Genomic DNA, 7,283 nt, shown 5'->3' on the forward strand with positions numbered 1-7,283 from the left:
AAGAAAACAAACAGATTCATCCTGGAGACGGTTAAACCAGGCTACTCCTTGGAGGCAAGGATTCTGGGGCTTCGTCTGACATACTTTGGTCATGTTGTAAGGAGAGACAGGTCCTTGGAGAGGGACATCGTGCTTGGGAGGGTGGAGGGACAGTGCAGGAGGGGAAGACTCTCTATGAGGTGGATTGATTCAGTAACTGAGGTAATTGGGATGGGTCTGTCAGAGGCAGTGCGATTGGCACAGGATAGAGCAGGGTTTAGGGCTGTTGTACATAGGGTCGCTATGAGTCGCAAACAATTGACAGCACATAACAACAACAACCAAGAAAATAAAAATGCTCACCACTGGACTAGCATGCAACATCATGATAGATGGAGAGAAGATTAAAGTTGTCAACCATTCATCCTACTAAGGCATATCACGCTGGGAAAGTCTGTTCTCAAGGACTTATTTAAAGAGGTAAAGAGCCATGGTATCAGTTGAAAGACAACATGCACCTGATGTAAGCCATGATATTTTAAATTCCTTTACACATCTTTTTTTAATTGATATTTTAACAAAATTTTACAGAAAACTTGGATTTTCATTCATTCATTGTTGCACATTTTCCTCCCAGCCCCCCCGGTTTGCTTTTATCTTAAAAAAAACTTTCATAGTTGCACAATTCCTTAATGCATCTTAAAATGGAATAACAATTTCATTTTACTTGGATCCACAGTCAAAAGATGTGGTGCATTGGAAAATCTATTGTCAAGGACGTTGCCAAAGTACGAAAAAGCAATGATGTCAGTCTAAAGAGTAAGATGCACCTGATCAAAGCCATGGTCTTTTCAATTAGTTGCTATCTTTGGGTGACTAAGGATGACAGAAGAAGCGATGCCTTTAAGTTGTGGCCACGGAGAAGAGTATTGAGTATCCCAATCAATGATGAAAAGAACAAATAAATATGTATTGACAAAGGTGCAACTAGGTTGCTCCTTTGGAGACAAGGATGTGGATGGGTAGGGCTGGCTGGAGAGATACCTACCTACAAACCACATTTTAAGAGAATCAAAGAGCATCTAGGAAAAACGAAACAAAAGTAAGGCAATCCCATGTGTTTGAGATTTGAGATATACCATACGTATATAGAAAGGATTAAGTAAACAGTGGTACAATTATAGACACTTGGGTGTCATGAGTAATGCAATTGGTAGAGGTGACGTTTTTATTTCCTTGGAGTGGGAATTGACCCTCAGCTGACTCTTCAGCAGGTTTTCAGAGGCTGTAAGTCTCACCGAAGAAGATTGTCCACCTTTCTCAGCATAGCCTGTGGTGGATTTGAACTGCTACACAGAATCAACCTTCTGTTCACCTATTTTCTTTTCAGTAGCTCCATGTAGCTCAGAGTAACCTTCCATGGTATTTCTGAGATGTTGTTGTTATGTGCCGTCGGTAGCGTGATGCTCCTTTTAAAAGGTAAGGTGTCCAGTTTGTGTTTGCACTGCAGTGAAGACTTAACTTCACTCATCCTCATTCTCTTGTTTACAACCAAAGCCAAAATCGAGGCGCAACCCCTATTGACTTGCATTGGTAAATGAAACCAAAGGCTGTTCCGAATCCATCCTCCTTTGGTTAAAGACTGACTATCTCAGAAAACCAGTTATGGTGAAGTTAAGTTTTACTGCAGTGCAAACACAAACTGGACACCTTACCTTTTAAAAGGAGCATCACGCTGCGTTCCTGGGTGGGCTTGAACTACCAACCTTTCAGTTAACAGCCGCTAACCGATTGCACCACAGAGACAGCGGAGGAACCGCGGCAGATAGCTGATACTCATCACAAGAGCGGACCACCACATTTTTGCCATCACTATTTCACAGACTCCAAAGCGGCGAAAAAGCCGAGCCATTTGATGCAGTGAACTGTCTTGCTTGTCACGTTGAAAATTTGGCCTTCAGATGGTTCCACAAGCGCAGCCCGATGGTCTTAGCCCCTCGCCGGCCTCAGAAGCCAGGGAACCGCTTTGTTCTTGTTTTCTCTCTTCTGATTCATATACATTGCTTTCAAATTATTCAGTCAATATTAGTATCTACAATAAAGCTACAAAAATGCAGTTTAAAATATGTTTGTTTGGCTCTTTGAGAGAAGATTTACAACTTCAGAAAGCCGGTGGAGGGTTTATACCTGTCACAAGTGACTCTCACGGACTAAGTTCCAGTTTTCTGCAATTAGCAGCCCAACACGACACCAGAGTTCTTTTCCTGCCCAAAAGGGAGACCTAAATGAAAGGGCTCATTATTACTGTAAAATGCGTTCGCACTGACTAGATTCACAGCGATCCTATAAACAATCTATCTTGTCCGTCCCTATCATCTCTGATACAAATAAACTATTGAGAACAAAATAGATATAACTCCCTGCGGGCTGCATCAGACTTGTGCTGGGTGGGCTCGAATTGCCATTAATTCAGCTAACAGTAGAACGCGCTAAGCGATTGAGCCACAGAGACAGAGTTGTGTCGACTGTAACGCGCTCCGCCGCGCTGCTTCCTGCCACTTGCTCCGCCCTCGAGGATCCCCCCGCTGCTGCAGCGCCCCCTTCCTTCCCTGTTCGACAACTAGCGGCGGGCGAGGCGGGAGCAGAGAAGATAAGGCGAGAAAGTGGAATCGTGAAGAGAGCAAAGAGGAGCTGAGAGCAGGGCGGGGGGCAAGGCCTCAAAGAGGCCGGTGCAGAGAAGCTAGAGTGCGTCTGGGCCCAGCTCGGCTTAGGTGGGGTGTCTTGGACCCCGAGATCTCCGGGGGTCCCTGGCTTCTGAGGCCTGGAAGGGAATAAGACCATTGCGCTTGTGGAACCATCCGAAGGCCAAATTTCCAACGTGACGAACACGACAGTTCACCACATCAAATAGCTCGGCTTTTCCGAGGCAACTGAACCTGTACTATTGTGGTGGCAGAAGTGTGAGTGTTCGTTCTTGTGATTAGAGTATCGGCTATACGGCAACATCACAAGAGGTCTCTGTGGTGCAATCGGTTAGCGCGTTCGGCTGTTAACGGAAAGGTTGGTGGTTCAAGTTCACTCAGGGACGTGGTGTGGTTTTCCTTTTAGAAGGTAAAGCGTTCAGTTTGTGTTTGCAGTGCGATTAAGGTGATGCACAGACTTGTTTTCTCTCATCCTCGCTAAATCAAAAGCTGTTTCGAATCCAGCATCTTTGCAGAAGAAAGATGGGCATCTCGGAAACCTATGAACACTAGGAGCCAGAATTGACTGAGGGGTTCCCACAAGGAGCTATTGAGAACAGAACAGATATAAAACGGAACAGAAAGCTGATTCTGTGTGGCAGTTAGACACCGTGGGGAAAACACGGGCCATCTCTCAAGAGATTGACAGCCTCTGAAAATCCGCTGGAGAAACAGCTGTGGGTCAATTCCCACTCCACAGCAATGAGAACTGGGAATTCAATATAACACTATTTACTTAACCTTTTCCATATATCTCAAATCCCAAACATATGGGATTGCCTTACTTTTGTTTTTCCTAAATAAATTCTAGATGTTCCTTGATTTTCTTAAAAGGTGGTTTGTAAACAAACAAACAAAAAAAATTGGTTTGTGAATACCTCTCCAGCCAGACTTAACCACATACTTGCCTCCACAGGACACCTAGGTTACACCTTATCAAAGACTTGTTTGTTCTTTTGGCAATCAATGGGCTACTCAATACTCTTATACAAGACTACAACTAAAGGTATCACTTCTTCTGTCATCCTTAGATGTTGTCCAACCGTAGCAAATAATTAAAAAGACCAAGTGCACCTTACTCTTTAAAGTGACATCCTTGCTCTTTGGCACTTTGGAAATGCGCTTGACAGCAGCTTTTCCCAGTATGCCCTGCTTTTGATTTCATGATTGCTGATACCAAAAGGTGTTGATTTCTGATCCAAGGAAGATGAAATCATTGACTATTTCAATCTTTTTCTGTCTATCATGATGTTGAACATTGCCAAGGATTGAGGAGTTTTGTTTTCTTGATTTTGAAATGTAATCCATATTGAAGTCCTTGATCTACTACAGCAAGTGTTTTAGGTCCTCATTTTCAGCAAGCAAGGTTGTATCATCTACAAAAGGCAGGTTGTTGTGACTTCCTCCTATCCTGATGTCATATTTTTAATCATAAAGTCCAGCTTCTCAAAGATCTAAAAGAGAAAACCTGGAAAAGCCGAGTTACACTGACCAGGGGTTGGACAAGAGTACCTTCAGCCAGCACCTCTCCCAGTATCAACACCCCTAAACAGAAATCCACACACCCCCATCCCAGGCACATAGGAGACAGGAATTCTATAAAAATGCTAAGCTTCCTCCTAAAAATGAAATCCTTATGTACTTTTAAAGAGTGGAAAGAGAACCTATAGACTGGAAAAAAATATTTGGCAATGATATATCTGACAACGGATTCATTTCTAAAATGGATAGAAAACTCCAACACCTCAACCAGAAGAAACAAACCAGTCACATACAGGCAGAGGACATGAATAGCCTGTTCACAAAAGAAGACATTCAGATGGTCAGCAAGCACGTGAAGAAAGAAACACCTCAAGATCATTAGTCAGGCGCTCTGGTGGCCTAGCGGCAAGAAGCTGAGCTGCAACTACGAAGATCATTAGTAAGACCTTTTCACTTCACCTCTTTGTTACAGGCACAACAGGAGACTTAAAACCAAGAGCCACTAAAATGGAACACAGAGCTGCTTGAAAGGGGAAAATTATCTTCTGGGTTTAGAAGAGGCCGTGGCATGAGGGAGATCACTAGCCAATGTCAGATGGATCTTGGCTGAAAGCAGAGAGTGCCAGAAGAATATCTATCTTCAGAATGTGTGTTTCATTGACTATGCAAAGGTGTGTGACTGTGTGGATCACAACAAATTGTGGCTAACTCTAAGAAGAAGAATGGGAATCCCAGAACACTTGATTGTGCTCATGGGAAACCTACATTTGGACCGGGAAGCCGTCATCAGAACAGAGCAAGAAAACACTGCATTGTTAAAAATCAGGAAAGGAATACATCAGAGATGTGTCGTTTCTCTATACCTTTTTAGTCTATAGGTGGAAAAAATTATCAGGAGGCTGGGCTTGATGAGGAGGAATGTGGCATCAGAAATGAAGAAGACTCATCAACAAACTGCACTATGAAGGTGATACAACCTTGCTTGCCAAAACTGAGGAGAACCTGAAGCATTGGTCAAGGACTACAGTCTTCAATATCCATTGAAGCTCAACACCAAGAAAACAAAGATTCTCATCAATTCAATGGGACAATTAAAGATTGTTAACTATTTCAGTTTACTCTGTTCCACAAGAAACACCCTTGGCTCCAGCAGTTAGGAAATCAAAAGACAAATTGCATTGGCAAAATCTGCTGTCAGAGACCTCTCCAGAGTGCTAAAGAGCAACAATGTCAGTCTAGAGACTAAGGTGCACCAGATCCAGGCCATGGTCTTCACAATATTCTGCTGTACATCAGAAAGCTGGACAACAAATAAAGATAACAGAAGAAGAGTCAATACCTTTGAGTTGGGCTACTAGGGAAGAGTATTGAACGTGTTATGGGCTGCAAAGAAAATAAACAAGTTTATAATGGTGTCTCTTTGGAGACCAAGGTGCGTCTGATACAGGCCATGGTCTTTGCTATCACCTGTTATGCATCAGAGAGTTGGACAATGACTAAGGAGGATAGAAGGAGCATTGATGCCTTTGAGCTTTGGTGCTGGAGAAGAGTATTGAGGGTACCATGGACTGCTAGAAAACAAACAGATTCATCCTGGAAAGGGTCAAACCGGGCTGCTCCTTGGAGGCAAGGATTCTGAGGCTCCGTCTAACATCCTTTGGACACGTTGCAAGGAGGGACAGGTCCTTGGAGAAGGACATCATGCTTGGTAGGGTGGAGGGACAGTGCAGAAGGGGAAGGCCCCCTATGAGGTGGATTGATTCAGTGATCAGGGTAGTCGGGATGGGTGTGTCAGAGACGGTGCAATTGGCACAAGACAGAGCAGAGTTTAGGGCTGTTGTACATAGGGTCGATATGAGTCGCAAGCGACTCGATGGCACATAACAGCAACAACAACATGCATGCAAGCCAAATTGCTATTTGGAGGCAAGAATTTTGAAGCTCCGACTCATATATTTTGGGCATGTTGAGACAAGAAACTAGTCTTTGGCGAAGGCCATCATGCTTTGAAGGGTAGAGGGACACGCCAAGGGAGGAAGACCCGGGATGAGGTGGACTGACACAGTAACTGGCATAACGGGGGTAGGTCAGGTTAAGTAGGGTCTAAGAGTGTCAGTAGAGTCCACGGCACAACAGTAAACATGACAATAATGACACTATCTACCATCATTCAAGATTTTTCCTATAGAAGATTTCAGTATTTCTCCCTCCAAAACGCCTTTATTCCCTGACCGGGAATCGAACCCGGGCCGCGGCGGTGAGGGCGCCGAATCCTAACCACTAGACCACCAGGGACACATAGAATATCTGCACGGTTTCAGGATAAGCCTGTTCTTAGTAAAGGGCATCATGCTGCAAAAGGAGGAGGGTCAGAGAAAGAGAAAAGACTCCTCTCTACAAGATGGATTGACACACTGACTGGAGCATATCAGAGATGGTGCGGATGGCGGAAGATAAGGCAAGGTTTTAATCTGTTGTTCACAGGGTCGCTAGGAGCCGTAGGCAACTCGATGGCACCTAACAAAAAGTACACAGTTTGTCTCAAACTCCACACACTTGAGGTCCCCCCATTTTATATAAATGAGTTCTTTGTTATAAATCAGTCTCTTGAACTTTGATTTGAATCACCAACATAGAGGCTATAGAGGGGAAAAGATGGTCCATCTTCTCCCATGCGGTTTACAGGCTCCAAAAACCCTCTGGAAAAATTATCCGAGTTTATTACTATTGCAACAAATTTTAGCTTCTTCCAAAATCCACTGTCCTTCGCACAGTGGGTTCTTCTTCCTACTTTAGAGAGCGTCTTCTCTGCAGCAGAGATGTCCTATATATAGCTGAAGCTTATCCTGGTTGCCTGGGAAACCAAATTTAGAGTTTGTGGGTGCACTTGAATCCATTTACCGTTAGGCAGGAGCTCAAGAGCAATGTAAATGAAACACACGCCTTTGCATTGGCCGGGAATCGAACTCGGGTCTCCCGCGTGGGAGGGGAGAATGCTACCACTGAACCACCAATGCCGACACTTATTTTCTCTTACACTGGAGGCTTGTTGTTGTTGTTATGTGCCATCGAGTCGTTTCC

The 7,283-nt window shown here is 44.0% G+C and overlaps 3 non-coding genes across 3 annotated transcripts; 1 reads left to right on the forward strand and 2 right to left on the reverse strand.

Annotated features, from left to right (window-relative positions):
* The first annotated feature begins 2,993 nt into the window (after window positions 1-2,993).
* TRNAN-GUU lies at window positions 2,994-3,067 on the forward strand. Its single transcript has one exon. It is a non-coding gene; the product is annotated as a tRNA-Asn (tRNA).
* A 3,358-nt stretch (window positions 3,068-6,425) lies between these two features.
* TRNAE-CUC lies at window positions 6,426-6,497 on the reverse strand. Its single transcript has one exon. It is a non-coding gene; the product is annotated as a tRNA-Glu (tRNA).
* A 651-nt stretch (window positions 6,498-7,148) lies between these two features.
* Window positions 7,149-7,219, reverse strand: TRNAG-CCC. The gene has a single exon. It is a non-coding gene; the product is annotated as a tRNA-Gly (tRNA).
* Window positions 7,220-7,283: the final 64 nt, after the last annotated feature.

Source organism: Elephantulus edwardii, unplaced genomic scaffold, assembly GCF_000299155.1.
Source record: "Elephantulus edwardii isolate Elephantulus edwardi_28Jun2011 unplaced genomic scaffold, EleEdw1.0 scaffold00384, whole genome shotgun sequence".
Taxonomy (NCBI): domain Eukaryota; kingdom Metazoa; phylum Chordata; class Mammalia; order Macroscelidea; family Macroscelididae; genus Elephantulus; species Elephantulus edwardii.